The 19,370-nt window shown below is 48.2% G+C and overlaps 1 pseudogene; it reads left to right on the top strand.

Moving 5' to 3' along the window:
* The first annotated feature begins 18,367 nt into the window (after positions 1-18,367).
* LOC137619350 (5S ribosomal RNA) lies at positions 18,368-18,486 on the top strand (annotated as a pseudogene).
* The last annotated feature ends 884 nt before the right edge of the window (positions 18,487-19,370 follow it).

Here is a 19,370-nt window from a genome sequence, read left to right on the forward strand (position 1 = left end):
CTGCATTGACTAATGTATTTACGAGCGGGCCTTCAGGTTGAAATTTAATTATTTTGAATTTAGAGTTGCATCAACAGAGAATTCCACAAACAGTGCCTTATCTGTGTGGTGGTAATCATGAGCAGACATCAGCCAGGAAGGTAGGACATCGTAGAGCAAAATGACCAGGTGGTGTTGGATGCTAAATAGTCAAGAACTTATTCTTTGTTTATCTAAGGACATTGAAAGGACAATTAAAAGGTTTAAAAGTCATTCATGAATGGCAGGGGCAAGGGACGAGACTGTCCTAGAGCCTGATCATATACTGTACACATATGATCAACACTTGATCCCTTTTCCATTGAGATATGATACATCTCTGACTGTCCATATTCATTTCTTGTTTATTTGAGTAATAAGTTGTTAGTTGAATTATGTAAATTGTAAATTAAATTCTTCCGAGTGCTTGTAACTGATATTGTTAGGAGTCCTTGTCAGTGACTGCTCCCACCTGCCTGCCGAAGCAGAGCGATCGTCGTGGCAAGTAGTAGCCGAGGCCGAAACAGTCGAGCGGGCGCAATACTCTTAGTCGAAGACCTTCAAACTCTCGCCGGGGGTTTGGTCTAGGCAGGATGTGTGCTCCCTTCGAGTGCCCAACCATAAGGCCTCTGGCTATCCTGCCTTGCACGGGAAACCCGTGAGCCCTAAGGAAGGTCGCTCTGAAAGAGAAAAAGACATTGTATGAATCTTTAGGCTAGTTGCTTTCATTCATAAACCGGTTAAAATGGTTGACGGGTGAGAAAGACTACGTCTTTGCCGAGCCGAAATAAAAAGTGACAGTCAGTCGTTAGTGCTAGTGAGAGCAGGGTGGCTAGCTTTCCCCACTATCCCCTCCACCCCCCACGCTAACTAGCGGAGGGTAGTTACACCTCGAAATAGCTTTAACAGCCCTATTCAGCTCCGCGGAAATAAACACCCACACGTAAAGAGCTCCAGGTTTTTATCGCTAGGAAAATTACAATTTATTCACAAGTTTGTTACTTTTCCTAACTATACAAATGTAAGTCCTTTAGATTATACTTCCCTCCTCAGCTACTCTCAGTTCTGAGCCGAGAGGTCATAAGTGAAGAAACTCCCACAGGTGAGGGGGCAGAGCACCTCGGTCTGCTCCCACTCGTTGCTTAACTGCCCGTTAAAAGATGCAACGGCCATCCCACCTAAACGACTTGTGTTTGTATAATGAGGAAAAACACAAAATACTTTTAAGATTTATAATTTCAATAGTGTGTGGCTAATCGTTCTTACGATATTGGTAGCGGGGTATCCGAGTCTATCAAATATAAAATGCCACAGTTTCAACCCTTAACTTTGTTGACGTCAGACAGTAATGTTAATGCCAGTAAATTAAATATTCAATAACTGAAGATCTTAACCCTATGAATAAGTAGAGCAACAACTATAAGTCTGCTGTAGTTGAACAGCAGTCAGTATCCGTCTCAGAGAGTCTTTTCAAGAAGAGGAGAGAAGTCCGCTGTCAGTCTTCATCAACGTCTTTGCTTGTTTCAGTAAGATGATGATAGACTAGCTTGGAACACAACAACTATTTTATGTATGGATTTAGGAGTGCCAAAGGGTCGTGGAAAGAGAGGTGGATGAGGGAAGGAAGAGGGGAAGGGCAAAGGTCAGATATGGGAGGATAAAGTAGCAAATGATTTGCGGGAAAAGGGATGAAGAGAATGGGAGGGCCTGGATAGAAGATCATGGAGAAGGCTTATACAAAAAAGGGAGTAAAGGCTGTAGACAAAGAAGAATTCAGTAGTTAGACAGGGAACTAAGATGAAAATCTTTGTTGAGGAAACAGTTAATTAAGAGACCACCAAATAATTTCATATCTTCCACTGTCTTGGGTTAGAGTCCTCTTGCTTGAGGGTACACTCGAGCACACTATTCTATCTTTTCTTATTTCCTTTCCTCACTGGGTTATATTTTAGGCCAGTCATTCTACGTCATTTTTGGGTCGAACCCACCACAAATTGCAATAGTAATGAAACATGCATTTTTCAATGTCAAATTTAGTGGAGAATGACATACTAAAAATCAAGGAAAATCGAAGCATTGGAACATTTCCAAATTTTGCAATCATTAAGAGAAGGTTTGAAGAAAAAAAATCTGCATAAAATTTTCAGTGTATATTCTAGAGTCTAGACAAACAACTGTATACATGTTACATTACGACACCGGCATTCACCTTAGCTAAATTAAGATGACCATGACCAAGGATCAAGAGTTGAATGAACTGAGAGTCAAGTCTAATCATGTTGCCAAGACATCTCCATGTACCAGACCACACTGACAAATGTTTATTCATCTTCAGGACCAGCAAGAGCGCATTCTTCTTCTGGATCACTTTCTGGTTCTGGCAAGGTCACATTAGAACAGTGAAGTCCTTTGCATTCACTGCAGGTGGGAGAGCATTCCAGGTTGTACTTGCGACAGCTGCATCGTCGGGTGCTGCAGTCTGTATTGCAGCCACAGTGGATGGCATCTAGCAGGTAATCTGGAGCAGGCTTCATCTCGGTCATAACGGGAACCATTCTCTCGTCACGGATAGCCCATCCCCAACCATTGGCATCCATGCCAACTCCTTGCCACTGCTGAACCTGAACATACACCCGTAGGCAATGTTGCTTTGCAGATGCTGATGTAGGGGGCAGGGTACGAGGCTCAACGCTGACAGTGCTTGTTGAAACCTTCTGGCAGAAGCGCTGAAGCCTTAGTATGTCCAGTGTTTCCCAGGGCTGGCCATTGTACAAGCAAACCACGGAATTCTCTCCAGCTGTCATGACATCCTCTTTCGACGCTCCAGGAGTGTTGAACGTTGCCAAAAGCCCAGAGAAATACGCACTGGAGTTCAGCTTCTTCAAAGCTGCTGATTTGCCAATGGAGTACAGTCTTGACGTGGTATCACAACCCAGGAGTCCATGTGCCACAAGGAGCTTGTCACACACAAGGCGTCCAAGTGTCTTTTGCACTTGCTCGATATTCCAACATCTTGCTTGCCTCCTTGACGTCAGCTTAGGCTCAGGTCGGAAGAACAGGTTGTGTGATGTGGGCCCTGCATGACTACATAGGAGAACAAGAAGATCGGTGTCATCGCCAACTACCACGGTGTCCTTGGTGTTTGCACATGCAATGGCTGTCTCCACTATGAGGACATCTGCATCTGCCCTGGCATGAAGAACATCGTTGTGCTGCCGTTGAAGGTCATCACTCAGTAGATTGATGAAGCTTTGTTTATTTGTTTGGTTGGCAAGGAAGTCATCTTTCTTCATAGTACATACCATGTCCTTTGTGAAGTTGACAAGGGGACTGCTGTGAGATCGAACGCGCCTGCTGTGCGCTACATCTTTGGTGGAGGGTGCGCTCACATATCCATCAAACACTATGACAGCTTTACCATACCTGTCTCCAACATATCGTATGTAGTGACTGGAGATTCCTTCATAGGTCTCGCCAAAATTCCAAGGAATTCTGTGTAGCAATGCCCCACCATCCAGAACATATTGCACATTCTGTGGCAGCACTGTGTTGCGAACGGCAAGGGGGAGTTGTTTCCAAATGGCCTCGGCTAGCGCTGGCTTGTCGGCCTCAAGCAGGATATCAATGGTCTGAAACAGTGCTGGTGGGTAACTGCATAGTTCGTACTTGAAGACATCAGTGAGGTCATCACAGCGTGATCCTGCCGTACTCAGACGTTGGAACAACAGTTGTGGATCTATCGGAACAGATTCTTTGCCATTTTTCACTGATGAACGTGTGTCTAAAGTCACAACCTGATTTTTTTTCTTGAACGTGTGATCAAGAACCTTTTTGCCAACCATTCCATCTAAGATCTTCCTGCCCACTGACGCTGCTTGGTCAGCATTGACCGAATCTCCAGCTGTGATGCCAGTGTCAATGCTTTGCAAAGTTGGATCGTTTCCAAAGGGATCCTTTGATGACAGGTAGCCAATGAGTTTGTGCGTGTCATCTGTGTCCCATGCTTGTCGAGCTGCTCTTTGTTCTTTGTGCTGGTCACTGGTCTCATACGGCACTGATGTGTAGTCTTGCAAGGCCATGTTGACCTCTGCACATATGGGGGTGGACAGCAGCCACGTGATCCTTTGCGACTCGCTCATGCCATGGCCCCTTGTCAGTCCCCCTGTGGTTTTCACACTTCTCATGAGCACTTGCTCGATCAGAAGATCTGTGGACAAGCCGGCCCAGTACCGATCTGAGCGCCGCACTACGTGATATCCATTCTGGAACTGGTGGTGGACCTCGGGGTGCTGAATAGATAGTTGTGCCAGTCGCTGCAGGTAGACGTAAATAGATTTGGTGTAGAGATTGTGGCCTGCAGCTGCCAGGTAGGGCAACAGGTCGTGCAAAGCGTGTACATGCAGACGCCAGTCACCAGTGCGTTCCGACCTCAGGAATGTCCTCAATATGTCAATCATGTCCATGTATTGCAGCCATAGCTGTGCAGTACGTAGATCCTTCATCGAGTGTCGGGCAACATTCATGATGTCACGAACAGAGTCCAGAACCGGGGCTGAAAGGATATCTTCAGTAGAACACTCACCCTTCATCAATGAATCATTCAGGTCTCGCAGCTCACACAGGTCAATTGGTCCAGCTCCCACACTTTGCGACCCTGACTCGGTATCATGTGGATCTATGGCTGCCTGTGCATCATCTATGCTTTGCATTATCTCGTCTTCACTTGGTTCGTCATCTTCTACAATACCCTGAGGACCATCATTCTTAGCCTGCGAACAAATAGGCACTAGCGTACCAAGTTTCCTTTCTGCGAGGAGAGTGTTCAGTGCTGCATCAACCAAGAGATGCCCACGGATAGCTCGGTCATATGCCTTGCCATACAGCATGTGCATTACAGTGTTCTCGGCATACACCAGTTCCAGAACAGAGCGCAGTCCAGATCCTGACATGATATTTCCAATACTCCCCAAGAAGCTCATCAACGTGTGGAAGCCCCCCATGCGCAGTACAATCTTAGGCAAGTCACTGCCCTCCGATTGACTTTCGATGATGGTAAGCGCCTTCCACCAAAGTGGTTGGTCAAATGTGATGATGACCTTTGCGTTGTACTGTTTGGCGTGCTCAGATAGAAATGTCAATGTTGAATAGATGCAAGTTGGATCACTGCTGTTCATGTCGATCATGGGAAGCAGGAAGACTGTAGACTGACCTGGATGTACACCAGTGTGCACGGCTTGCATCATGCCAGACCATGCTGGTCGTGGTGAGCGTAATGTGAGGGACAGCTTCCAGAGGAGGTCAAGGTTGGTAGATCTGTCCTTTTCCATCTCATCTTGTAGAACCTCATACCTCAGAGTATCTAGCCCATCGCAAGGTGTTGTCAGATGTCGGATGTTTATTCGGCCCACAGCTACAACATCCTTCAGTGTCACAGACACACGTGGCACTCTTGTTGATGTCCTGGTACCTGGAGTGACAGACGCAATCATTCCCATCCCGGGGAATGTGTTGAGGCCATCTATTGTACGGATGTTGTGATCGACATTGTCCGCCATATATTGGATGAACTGCTCTGGCCGGTAGTTTGGTATGTCTGTCCCTAGTACAACTGCTGCACTCCGTTCATACCTTTGTATCTCACGATAAGAACTGCAATATCCGTGGGCATGGAGCGTGTCGATCAAGAACTTTGATGCAAAATGATGGTGCATCTGTACACCCAGTCCTATCTGTAAGGGTGCCAGCAGCACTCGGGGCCGAATTGCCTACATGATAGCTTGCCCTAGAGAACCGACTTTTCTATCAGCATCTCGGCCCACAAAGAGTGTTTGAAGAAAGAGTTTTAGTTATTCAGGTAGGAACGACATGGCTTCTTCTGTTGAGGACATTTCAGTCGTACATGGGTACATATCTATCGACTGTTGTTTAGATTTCACATCACTTTTGATCAGTTTTGCTGCCGTCTTAATCAGTCTCATCTTCTCAGTTTCATATAATGTCTCCTTTGGCCTTTGATGGAATTCGTGAATGATCGCAGAGGCCCTGTGGTGAAAGGTCACAACATTCTCTTGGCCATTTATTTCTGCGATGGTGATATCCTGACCAAAGTGCTTTTGGATACATTCCTTCATGTAGGTGAATCCATAAGGTGTGCAATCAGTTCCAAGAAGAAATTCCCCCATTTTTCCTATGAGATCCGGTATCGTTGCCTGTTCCTCGTCATTGGCTTTGAGGTACTCTGCGACTTTTATGAATGCATCATTCCGTGTGTCATCAGCCGGTCTACCATACTTAGGTCGCTTGCTTGGCACTGTAAGGAACTGGCGTGGAATCTGCTTCCCAGTTCTGAAGTTTATGCTACATATATTGTGATAGACTGCGTCAGCGGCATGCAAGTCCTGGACGAATTCTACTCGAGCCTTTACTGTCTCTGACCATGCATCATTGCGTTCAACACAGCTCTCTGTAACCTTCCTCTGGAAGTCCATTGTTCGGACTGGTATAAGTTTATGCGTTTTTTGTCTGCCCTGGTACTTGTCTGGTGTTCCACAGAACAAACAGTGTTCGCCGTTGTGAAACGCAGAACTGGCAGATCGACGTGCACGCACAGTGCCGCTGAAACCACCAGTACAGTCATATCTGCGTTTTCTGATGTCTCGCTCAATAGACAGTTGGGAGCAGAAGTCCTTCCTGCATCTGGTGTGTACAACTTGTCCAGGTGCGACACTGATATCAACCTGCCGTAGGTCATTTGCCTTGTTTATTCCATCACACCCCTTGGCACCTAATTTCGTGGTTTGTTCGCCGTTGCCGAGAGACTCGCTGCAGAAAACGCAATCGTCCATGCTACTGGTTAACCTAAAAAGAAAAAAAAACAAGGGCTATTAGGCCTAGACGTTAATTACCTCAATTTATTTATTTAATAATAAAAATGTTTGACATCTTTTGAGAAATGTGAAAGAAATAACAAAAGCACTGTTATAACAAAAAATGTTATGCCATTTCTATTAGCGTATTTTCGTGCATAACTTTCAAAAAGTGGTTGCTCGAAATGAATGTGTTCCAATGCCTCAAATTTCCTTGACTTTTACTATGTTATTACATTGGTCAAAAGAAGCAAAAATCCAAAGTTTCATTACTATTGCAATTTGTGGTGGGTATATCCATAAAATGACTGGCCAACTAGGGAGGCACAACGCGAGCCACCGCGCGAGCCTACAGGAACGAGAACTGCCTGGTCGTCATCCTCACGTTTCCCCCCCCTGCAAGCGCAGACCAGCGCACTCGCAGGAGGGAGGGAAGTCTCCATATAGGTCCAGGAACCAACCTTCTTCTTCTTCCCTTTCTTTTTAGGCAGGGCCAGTTGTCGTTTCTTCTCCGAAGGATCGCCTGATCCCCTTCCCTTCAGAGGGAGTCTCTGACAGCACAGCTGTCTGTGAGCAGCCATGGTTCGGGTCCCTCATCATAGCTGTCGTGCAGGCTGTCAAACCTGCCTTTGCTGAGATGGGCCTCAAATCAATGGCGGATCTGACCCCACTGAAGAGGAAGAGAGGAGTAGAAGTCATGGTAAATTCTCCAAGGGTCAAGCTGGCTCCTCAGACATCCTTGAGGAAGGCTTCCTTACCCCCCCAGACTTTCTCTCCCTCTCCTGTGGACGAAGATTTTCCGTCCTCGGGAATCTTCCGAGGTGAGGCGTTCTCTCATCGCACTAATGGGAGAAACCCCGCCTCGCACAGGAGAATCGTCCCCGGTTGGGGTGGAGAAGAGCCCTCAGACATCGTTGTTGGAGTCTTGTATTCCTCCCAGGAGGGAACCTAAGGACTCCAAGACAGTCACCAAGTCATCCTCAAGAATTCGCCCAGAGCCAACAAGACCCGCAGAGAACATCCATGTGTCCCCCCAAGAAGAGCCTTTGGGGACTGGAGACTTTGCTGCCAGAGTAAGAGTAAGGGGGCAAGCCCTACGGGCAGAAGTTTAGACCATGTTAAAGAAGGGCGCTGTCCAGGAGGTCGTCGACGGTTCCCCATGCTTCTTCAGTCGACTCTTTCTTGTAAAGAAGGCGTCTGGAGGCTAGAGACCATTCATCGACCTCTCAGCTCTGAACAAGTTTGTCAAACAAACCCCGTTCAGCATGGAGACAGCGGACACGGTCAGACTTGCAGTGAGACCACAAGACTTCATGTGTACACTGGACCTGAAGGACGCGTACTTCCAGATCCCAATCCAGCCATCTTCAAGGAAGTACTTAAGATTCAGCCTAGACAACAAGATCTACCTGTTCAAGGTGCTGTGTTTCGGTCTCTCCACAGCACCTCAGGTATTCACTAGTGTTTACCCTGACTTCTTCGTGGGCACACAGGATCGGCATCCGTCTCCTCCGTTATCTGGACGACTGGCTGATCTTGGCAGACTCAGAGTCGACCCTTCTTCGACACCGAGACAAGCTTCTGGGACTTTGCCAAGATCTTGGGATCATGGTAATTCTCGAGAAGTCTTCTCTGCTTCCAACTCAGCGACTGGTATATCTAGGCATGATCTTGGACACCAATATCCACAAAGCCTTCCCATCAGACGACAGGATAGCAAGGCTGATGAGGGTCACAGATCCTTTCCTCAGACGAGAACAACTCCCAGCCCAATCGTGGTTATGTCTCCTCGGTCACCTTTCTTCACTGGCCCGTCTAGTTCCAAATGGTCGCCTCAGGATGAGATCCCTGCAATGGCGACTAAAGTCCCGGTGGAATCAAGGACACGATTCCCCGGACGTCTTGGTCCCTATGGGTCCTGCGGAATGGACGATCCTTCTGTAGTGGCTGGCGGATGAAAACCTACGAAAGGGAGTGGATCTTCTCATCCTCCCCCCGGATTTGATGCTGTTCTCGGACGCCTAAAAAAATGGTAGGGGCCCATGTTCTGAACCACAGGAACTCAGGGCTCTGGTCAGAATCAGAAAAGTGCCTCCATGTAAACCTGCTAGAAATGAAGGGCGTATACATGGCACTTCAACAGTTCCAACAATACCTGGCGGGTCACTCCGTGGTGGTGATGAGCGACAACACCACGGTAGTGGCTTACATCAACAAGCAGGGAGGTACCTTTTCAGAGCAGCTATCCCATCTTGCAGTAGAGATACTGAGATGGACTGAAGTCCACTCAATTCCACTATCAGCTCTCTTCATTCCAGGCAAGAGGAATGTGCTCGCCTACAGTCTGAGCAGGGCATCTCGGATAGTGAGTACCGAGTGGTCTTTGGATCGTCTAGTAGCCAACAAAGTCCTGACTTTGTGGGGTTCCCCGAAGGTGGATCTGTTCTCGACAGCATTGAATTTCAAGCTTCCGCCGTACTGCTCCCCAGTCCCGGACCCCAAGGCACTCTGGCAAGATGCCTTCCAACAACGGTGGGACAACATCGACGTTTACGCCTTTCCCCCGTTCTGTCTGATGAGAAGGGTACTCATCAAGACCAGAATATCGGTTAACCTTTCGATGACCTTGATAGCTCCGCTATGGCATCATGCAGAGTGGTTCCCGGACCTTCTGCAGCTCCTGACGGAACTCCCGAGAGAACTTACTCCTCGACACGAGCTACTCAGACAACCACATGCCAACATCTTCCACAAAGCCGTAGCATCGCTGCAGCTTCACACCTGGAGAGTATCCAGCGTCTCCTCACAGAGAGAGGCTTTTCGCAACAAGTTGCTGAAAGGATGTCTCGACACCTGTGAAAGTCATCCGCAGGGGTCTACCAGGCAAAGTGGAGAGTCTTCTGTGGCTGGTGTCGTGGAAGGGGTATCTCTCCACTCGATGCCACTATTCCAGCAATAGCGGAGTTTCTCGTGTATTTGCAGGAAGAAATGCGCCTTTCAGTCTCGGCAGTGAAAGGCTATCGCTCAGCCCTAAGTCTTGCCTTCAGGCTCAAAGGAATGGACATTTCCTCTTCGCTGGAACTTTCTCTACTCGTATGAAGTTATGAACTTACCTGATCTCAGTCGGAAGTGAGACCTCCTCCATGGAATGTGGTTCGAGTCCTCAGGTCTATTAAGAGACCTCCTTTCGAACCATTACGCCAGGCTTCTGATCGCCACCTGACTTGGAAGACGGTGTTCCTACTTGCTTTGGCCTCGGCCAAGCGAGTCAGCGAACTTCATGGTCTCTCATATGACATCGCCCATTCAAGGGGATGGGGGGAGGTAACGTTCAGTTTCATCCCTGAGTTTGTTGATAAGACTCAAAATCCAGGATTGCCGGACTCTCGGTTCGACTCCTTCCGGATTTCGAGTCTCCGTTCTGTAACAGATGACCCAGACCATCTCCTACTGTGCCCAGTAAGGAGTCTGAGGCACTATCTTAAGAGAACAGCTGCAATTCATCCTCGGGTGCAAGCATTGCTCGTGAGCACGGGAATTACGAAGAGGAGGGTCACTAGGAATACAATCTCAGCGTGGATTCGCAGGGTTATCCCTCATTCCCTGAATCTCGACCCTCCTCCGTCACGTCGCCCTAGAACACATGATGTCAGAGGCATTGCTACGTCCCTGGCATTCAAGAAGAATTACTCGGTGACACAGGTGAAAGCATCAAACGACCTTCACAGCCCACTACCTGCAAGACATGAACCACAGGAGGCTCGATACGTTCTCTATCGGCCCTGTGGTGGCTGCACAACAGCTGGTTTAAACCTCAGGCTCCTTAATGGACAAGTAGCAGAAGGTTGAGGGCATTGTTACCCGGTTTTAGTCTGCGTGAATGAAAAGGTATGCCTGGCCCTTATTCTTTTCTTCATCCTCCCTTCTCTTGGGGAAAGCAGCATCCTGGGTTCTCTGCACAGCTGACCTCAAACCACTGCAGGTAACCCATGTTTCCTTGTGTTCCTAGTATTAAGATAATACTGTTACGTCCCCATACCCTTACAAGGTGGTATTGGGAACGTCCTATCCTAGAATTCCATCTAAATGGCTTCAGGTCAACTTCCTAGGACGAGTCACACTTCATTCCTTCACACACAAGCATATGTAGGCTGCGGTCCTTGCAGAGCAAGGCACTTGCGATGTGCAGGGACTCCTTATCTTGAGCACTGAAACACTCAGATACTGAGTCCCCGGGCAAAAAGCCAAAAGCCAGTAACGGCTGGGACTTACCACCCTACCTAAGGATTAAGTCACTCAATGTAAATACCGTGGTTTGTATTTCGGTTACGGAACAAATGACAAATTCGTAGATAATTCTTATTCTTCCTAACCATACAAACCTTAGCTATTTAATCAAACTTGCCCGCCAGCCCTGTCCCCCGGGAACTCCTACCTCTACGCAAAGTGAGCTAGTCACAGGTGTGTGAGGGGGGGGAGGGTAACAGCGAGGGGGTAGTAAACCCTCGTTAAAATTCTAATGGCTCGTCATTTCAGCTATGCCGAAAGTAATACCCATATTAAATAGCTAAGGTTTGTATGGTTAGGAAAAATACAAATTATCTACGAATTGGTCATTTTATTAAATACCTATATATACCAGCATTTATATATGAAATACCAGGTGTTTGTGAATGATAAAAACTGACTCTGTAGGGTGATTTTAATTATGCAATAAGATGCAGTAATTAATTACTTTTATCAATATTGTTGTATATTCTTATTCCAAAGTATTTTTATGTAATTGTAATGGCTATGTATATTGTACGATGTGCCTCACACTGAGGGACCTGGGGGAACCCAAACATTCTAGAATAAGGCAATAAGGCTCTCTCTCTCTCTCTCTCTCCCCCCCTCTCTCTCTCCCCCCTCTCTCTCTCCCCCCTCTCTCTCTCTCTCTCTCTCTCTCTCTCTCTCTCTCTCTCTCTCTCTCTCTCTCTCTCTCTCTCTCTCTCTCTTTATGTAAATTATTTAGAGTAAGAAATTGTTATCTAATATTGAGTTTCATCCAGCCGGAAAAATGTCCATCAAATCTAGATCTAAAAGATATTCTTAAATCTAGACTGAGTCTCTTTATAACCTTTCATCTGCATCAAAGCCTTTCTTATAGGAAATGTCTGTCTGCTTACTTTGTGTCTGTTATATTTATAAAGTATTTTGATTACTGTCAGATTAGTATTATGAAGAGATTCTAGAAGTGTTTTATCCTCTAAGGGGGAACTACAAGAAATGATCTTAGTCCAGTGATTTGTAGAAGCCACTAAATGCAGTTGGCAGTAGAATCTTATCTTGTGCCTTTGAACCTCATCATTTGATGTCTTCTCTCCAAGATGTTCACCTTCTCTCACTTCATGTTGCTTTGTTTACCAATTTTCAGTCTAGGAAAATCTCATCAGCCTTAAAATATGATTTTGTGGTTTTGAGAAGACTTATGTCTAAAGTAAAAGTTCAAACTTGCAGCGAATGATTTCTTGTTGAACAGACAGAAGTGTCTTTTTATAGTTTATATAATATGACAGATCTATTTTAACATTATTACTGTTCTTAAAGTGTTTTATTTTATTGTTAATTACTTCTCTTTTTAGTTTATTTCTTTCCTTGTTTCCTTTTCACTGGGTTATTTTTCCCTGTTGGAACCCTTGGTTTTATAGCATCCTGCTTCTCTAACTAGGGTTGTAGCTCAGCTAGTAATAATAATAATGATGATGATGATAATAATCTTGGAGTGTTTTTGTGTAAACTCTTCAATATCACAAGAACTTTTACATTGTTGTGAGGTACAATAACTTTGTAATATATTTGTATAATGATCTTGTATCTTTCAGGTACAAAACTTGAATTCAAAGAGCCACATTATTTCCCGTCCTCAAGTGGAAGGTTCATGAGCACCTCAACAGGAAGAAACTCACCTTAGAGCTACTTCACCTACAGAACTTGTTAGTTGAGAGAGAATATATCAGGGTCAAGGAATCGTAGATGAGGATTATAGATGAAATGGCAAAAACTACCTTTAGTAAACAGGATTAAACCCTGAAGATATATGTGCTATTAGACTGCAGAGAAGGTTGGAGGAGATTCACTCTGAAAAGGGTTCAGTTGGGCAAGTCTACTGTATACATTAGTTTCCCTGTGCTAATACAGACATTGTTGATAAAGACCGTAGTTTCCCCTAGGAAAAAAGGATGGTAAGATAATATTACAGTATATACAAGAGTTCAATAAGCATATTTATTTACTTTTGCCTCAAAATACCGTTCAGCTTCTATCAAGCTTGTCTTTGTCAAAGAAGTCAGATGGTTAGTTGAACAAACATTGACTAATAGTATGTGCTAGAAGTTAGGAAAAGGAAAGCCTTTTCTATTGGATTTGAGTTACGTTCTGTCTGGTCACATCTTCCATCTTAAATCTTTTCTTTAAGCTTTAAATTTTCCATCACTTACAAAGGAATCTTGACAGGACATAAGAATAGCACACACAGGTACTGATTATCGCTCTTTCAAAAGTTAGGAGAAGACAACTCCATAATAGGAAATTAATATCTTTCTTTTTGTAAAGAACATTTCCTATATAGGACTCTTGAAGTACTAGACCATTTTCCCCAAGTACAAGGGCACTACTGCATTACCCGTTCTAATGTGTTATTGTTTGTGAAATATCCTGTTCACATTAATTATTTCCTGGCAGATCTCCCTTCACTCATGTTGTTCCACTTAGACTTATTATTGATCAACTTGAGTTATTATTTCAATTCTCAGAGAATTTGGTACAGCATTTGTCAATATCTGCAAAGAATGTCAATTAGATATCCACAAAAGATAATACTTGTTCCGTAACCGAAATACAAACCACGCTATTTACAAAGGGTTTACCTTTTAGCGCAGCTGAAATGGCGAGCCATTGGAATTTAACGAGGGTGTATTACCCCCGCGCTAGTTAGCGGGGGGGTAGGGGAGTGGTAGCTAGCTACCCCTCCCCCCCTCACACACAGATGAATGCTCACTTTCACTTTTGGCTCGGCCTGTGACAGACGTCTCTGTCTTGGTCCTCTCTTGGCAGCCATTGTTTGTTTTGTCTTTACTTAATCGCTTACTTTTCTTTTACTCAATATATATGTTAACATGTTTTCATGTTTGTATATATATTTGAGTATAAAAATCAGTAAGTTTCCTTTTCAGAGTTGTGTTTGTAGTGTACGATATCTACGTGGTGTCCTCGGCAGTTTGGCCACCACGGCGTATTTTATGGGTGGCGATCGAGTTTGACTTCGGTCTCTCTCTCTCTCTCTCTCTCTTGAGGTCGTTCACCCTCTTACTATGTGTTACTACGCCCTTGTAGCTTCCTTTCAGTGTGGGGGGGTTGCTACGCCGTACGTTTGTCTCAATTAGTTTATGAATCTAATTGTAGTTTTTTTTTTTTTTTTTTCAGCTTGTAGAACGATTCCTTTCCGGGTATTCGTTCTTTCTTTAGTGTTCATTCATTTTTAAATTACATAATTACATAGTTACATAATTATAATTGTTATAATTCTGTTTTGGTTACAGCTCTCCTTCCGTGAGTGTAAGTGGTTGTGAGGGCACATGCCTGTTGTGTAATTCTTGTTTCCTTTCCCTCGGGATTCCTCTTCGGAGCCTTCCCGGGGGAATGAATGTGTACTAATGATTTTTGTTTTATTTTTCTACAGTTACCGATCTAGTTCGTTTATGTAATATGGCAACGGTGTGAGCTGTCTTGTTGAGGCCTGGGGATTCGGCTGTTGCTGCCTCCCCCCTTGTATTTTCGTCAGGGGCGTGTCTCCTTCTACTGGAAGTACTCCCGTGACGACGGACAGCTCTCCAGTTCATTTTAGAACTCAGGAGGCTTGCCTCCTTGGGCGGGTAACTTTCCTTCCGAGGGAAGTTTTTCCTGTCCAGGCTTGAGTTTTTTCCCTTTTGGGGGGTTCTTCTCTTGCCTTTTTTTCGTGCGACCATGCTCTTGGTGCTGAGCGGTCACACCTGCAGTTTCGCTCAAGGGGCTGGGCAACTGCAGGAGCCCCTCTTCGGAGGATTGCTCCTTTTAGGTCACTGGCTGACCAGTCTCTTCTACGAAGTGTTTCTCTTTCGTTCACGAGAGAGTACACTCATAGAGACTCCTCTTCGGAGGATTCTTCTGCTGCTGTTGCTGTTGGCCTCCTTCGCCGTAAGGCTCACCGTCCGCCTCGTCGTAAGGGCCTCTCATCTCCCTGTAAGGGTGCTAAGAGGCGCCTTTTTGAATCTCTGTTTGCAGCCTACAACTCCTTTTTCTTGATCTCCCGCCTTGGTGCAGATGGACAGCAGTCTGATCTCGTCTTCCGACGGGCAACGGTCTTCCCGACGGACAACGGTCTTCCGACGGACATCAGTCTCCCAGCGGACAGACAACGGTCTTCCGACGGACATCAGTCTCCCAGCGGACAGACAACGGTCTTCCGACGGACATCAGTCTCCCGACGGACAACGATCCCTTCGGGACTAAGGATTGCCTCCCACGGGGGTTCTTCCCTTGCGTGTCAGGGTTCCCCTGCGCGCCCTTCTGCTGTGTTCTCTCCTGCTCCTGCTCAGTGTTAGCGCACAGGCGCTCTCCTGCTCATCAGCGCTCTCCTGTTCGTCAGCGCTCTCATGATGATCATCCCTGCTGTTCCTGTTGGTTCCTGCTACGCGCCCTATGCGCCTACGTTCGCCCTCGTGATCTAGAACTTCGGTTCAGGTCTGGGTCAAGGACTCTTCTTCTATGCGCAGGCATCCATGCGTTGCCTTCTGCTCGCCAGCGATCACCTGCCTCTCGGCGATCTCCGGATCGCCCGCGTGTGCTACAGCCGGCACGCCAACGTTCTCCAACACTTCTGAAGGAACATGGTTCGCCAGCTACTAGCTCACCTGCGCATGCTGCTCGCCATCGCGCGATCGCCCACCTGCGGATGCTGCTCGCCATCGCGCGATCGCCCACCTGCGGATGCTGCTCGCCATCGCGCGATCGCCCACCTGCGGATGCTGCTCGCCATCGCGCGATCGCCCACCTGCGGCTGCTGCTCGCCATTGCGCGACCGCCCATCTGCGGATGCTGCTCGCCATCGCGCGACCGCCCACCTGCGCATGCTGATCGCCATCGCGTGACCGCCCACCTGCGCATGCTGATCACCATCGCGCGATCGCCCACCTGCGCATGCTGCTCGCCATCGCGCGATCGCTCACCTTCGCATGCTGCTCGCCATCGCGCGATCGCTCACCTGCACATGCTGCTCGCCATCGCTCGCCAACGCGTCAACATGCCACAACGCGCCATCGCCAACCTGCGCGTTAGCGCTCACCAGCTCACCACCGATCGCCTGTTGATCCATATCGCCAGCGGTCTTCCTCGCCCACACGGCAGCGCATTTCCTCGCCATCGCTTGCGTTCGCTGCCTCGGACTCGCGCTCATTCACCTGCCCAACCTCGCGACCGCTCGCCTGCGCGCCTGCGTGACCGCTCGCCTACTCGCCCGCGCGACCGCTCGCCTGTGCGCCCGCGCGACCGCTTGCCTGTGCGCCTGTGCGCCTGCGCGATCATTCGCCTGCACGTCTACGCTCATGGGTGTCCGCACCCATGCTCTCCAATGTTCGCCCGCGCGCGAACCGACGGTGTTCCATCGCGCGGACGGACGGTGTTCCGTCGCGTGGCCCGACGGTGTTCCGTGGCGCGAACCGACGGTGTTTTTTCGCACAAACGTCGGCTTAATTCTTGCTGTATCCATTGCTCGTCTATGGGTTATCGCTCGCCGACCACCAGCTCTCGCCCTTCCTACCACGCTCGCCCTCCTTCTGCGCTCCTTCGCTCACCTTCGTTTGCGTTCCTGCGTGACCGCGCATGGGCGCTTCCACGTTCGCCCACGCGCAAATCTTTGAATTACCATCGCGCGAGCTCCAGGGCGATTGCGACTGCGATTCCCATTGGGGTTTTCACAGCCTGGCGAGTTCTTCTGGAGCGTATTTCCAGAACACGGCCTCACCCCGTAAACGCAGAGCATGGCACTTGCAAGAATAGGAAGAAACTTCAGGGAGGTCTGAGCAACACTCCTCTTTCCAGAACCTGGGTTAGCCCTTCCCCGTCATTCCCTGGAAGGATTTTTGGGGGGTGGCTTTCCGTTCGAAATTTCTCCATCGGACAAGGGGTGACTGCTTACCCCTTCCTCTGGGGGCTTACCAGGTTCTTTCCCTCCTCGGTTACGGCCCGAGGTTTGGTTCAAGGAAGCTACAGGAAGATCATGGGTACTTTCCTCCTCTCGAGCTCAGGCACCTTGGCCTTTCGTCATTAAGTATCTCACTTGCGGACAAGCTCGATGTTGTACCATCTGGAGGCGCTGACTAAGGGCTTCCTTCGGGTGTCTCATCTGTGGAGGTCGACGACCTCAGACACCCTTCCATCCTTGAGAAGAGTTTGTTTGTGCCCAAGGACAGAGACTTAGACAGCGGCTGTGCGGAGGAAATCGACTTCCGTTTTCACTCCTCCAAGGCGCTTTCTTCCAGACTCTGCAGGGCTCCAGCGCCCTTTTCTTTCAACCACGTCGGCCTAAGTTATCGGCTACGACAACTGGGACAAGGTGTCCAATTGCAGTTTCCTCCTGTCAGGAACAGATGGCACGGGAGGCTCCCCCAGGGGGGCATAGTCCTAAAAGGAGCGGCAGAGTTCACGAACTCTAGGATTGCAGGTTTCTCGCTGGGAGGATGCTTAAGGTTACTCATCCGGATGACAGCTTCCCGATGCCCATTCCCGCACAATCTCTGTGATCAGCCAAGGATATCGCGCCTGCCGTCTCTGTCAGCGAATTCAATGTCTCTGAACCTCTATGCCATAGCGTCGGCAAGAGTTGCCCGGTTGGGGAGAATGATCCATACCTTAGGCGAAGGTCCTCCATAGGATCATCGACGGCTTCACCCCCGGCCTCTTCAGGCGATCCTTTCTTGTAGGGAAGGATGTGAGAGGGGAGTTCCGTAGTCGACCTCTCAGCCCTGATCAAGTTTGTCGAACAAACTTCGGCCAGCGTAGAACAGCAGAATCGATCAGACTGGTAACGAGGCGACAGGACTCCTTAAACCCTGGATCGGAAGGACGGGTACTTTCAGTTTCCATTCCATCCATCTTCCAGGGAGCTCGTCGAATTCAGCCTAGACTGTAAGTATTCCTGCTTATGATGCAGTGTGGCTATCCTGCCGTGGCATAGCAGGTTTGTTTCCCCAGAGAACTCTCCCTGCCTTCCTCTTGGCCGCTCAGGTGCAGGCTTCCGCCTCCTCTGCTGTTTGGAGGGCTGGTCAACTCCAGTAGGCTCTGGTTCGACCTTCTTCAGCGCCGGGACAAGCTTCCGGATGCTTACCATGAGTGTGGGCTCATGGTATTTTGCTTGGAGCCTTCTCTTCCTCTGCCTCAACATCTGGAGTATCTGGCCATGATATTGAGTCAACGGCCTTACCACGTTGGAAACCCCGCTTCTCGTCCGTCCAGCGAGGTTAAGCAACGTCGGTTCTGGTCGGTACTTGGATGGGTGACCACCTGGGGACGCCAGATTCTGGTGACCACCTGGGGACGCCAGATTCTGTTGCCACATCCTCCGAGCCTTCCTTTCAGCTGACTGGCAAGACTGAGGAGAGTCGCAGGACCTGTTCTCAGTCAAGCAGAGCTTTCAGCTCTACCTTGGAACGTTTCCTAGTTCTCCTTTCCTCATTGACCCGTCTATAGTCCGAACGGTCGCCTCAGGATAAGTTCCATGTGGGGCGGTCCAAGTTCCGGTGGTTTCAGGCAATGTTTAACCGGACTTCCTGGCCCCTATGGGACCAGCGGAACTATTAGACCTGCAATGGGTGTTGACCTATGGAACCTCTTTATGGTAGTGGATATTCTCGTCCTTTCCCCACATTCTTGATGCTGTTCTCGGACTCGTCAAAGGATAGGGGGGGGGGCATGTTCCGGTCCAGGCCTATGGTCAAGACCTGAAGGATACCTCTCCATCATTCAGGCAGGCTTAGGGGCCGTAGTCTGGCCCCTCTACAGATCCTACAGCTCCTGCCGAGTCGCCCCGTGCGCGTCGACTTCATGATTCTGGCGTTTTCTAACCAGCAGCGGACGCTTTTTCACACCTTCACATCTTGCAGTAGAGATACCGGGATGATTGAGATACTCTCAATACCACCATCGGCTCTCTCATTCCAGGCAGAGGAATGTTCTCTCCGACTATCCGAGTAGAGCCTCGTAGCAAGAGTGTACCTGGGGGTCTTTGACCTTGAGTAACCAGCAAGTCCTGGTCTGGGGGACCTGATCGCGACAGCTTGGAACCTCAAGCTTCCGCTGTTCTTCCCCCCAGTCTCAGACCCCGAGACTCTGGCAAGATGCATTCCGGTGATGATGGGACAACTTCGACGCCTGCGTCTTCCCTCCTTTTTGTCTGTGGACAATGGGTCTCAA

Source organism: Palaemon carinicauda, chromosome 25 (genome assembly GCF_036898095.1).
Source record: "Palaemon carinicauda isolate YSFRI2023 chromosome 25, ASM3689809v2, whole genome shotgun sequence".
Taxonomy (NCBI): domain Eukaryota; kingdom Metazoa; phylum Arthropoda; class Malacostraca; order Decapoda; family Palaemonidae; genus Palaemon; species Palaemon carinicauda.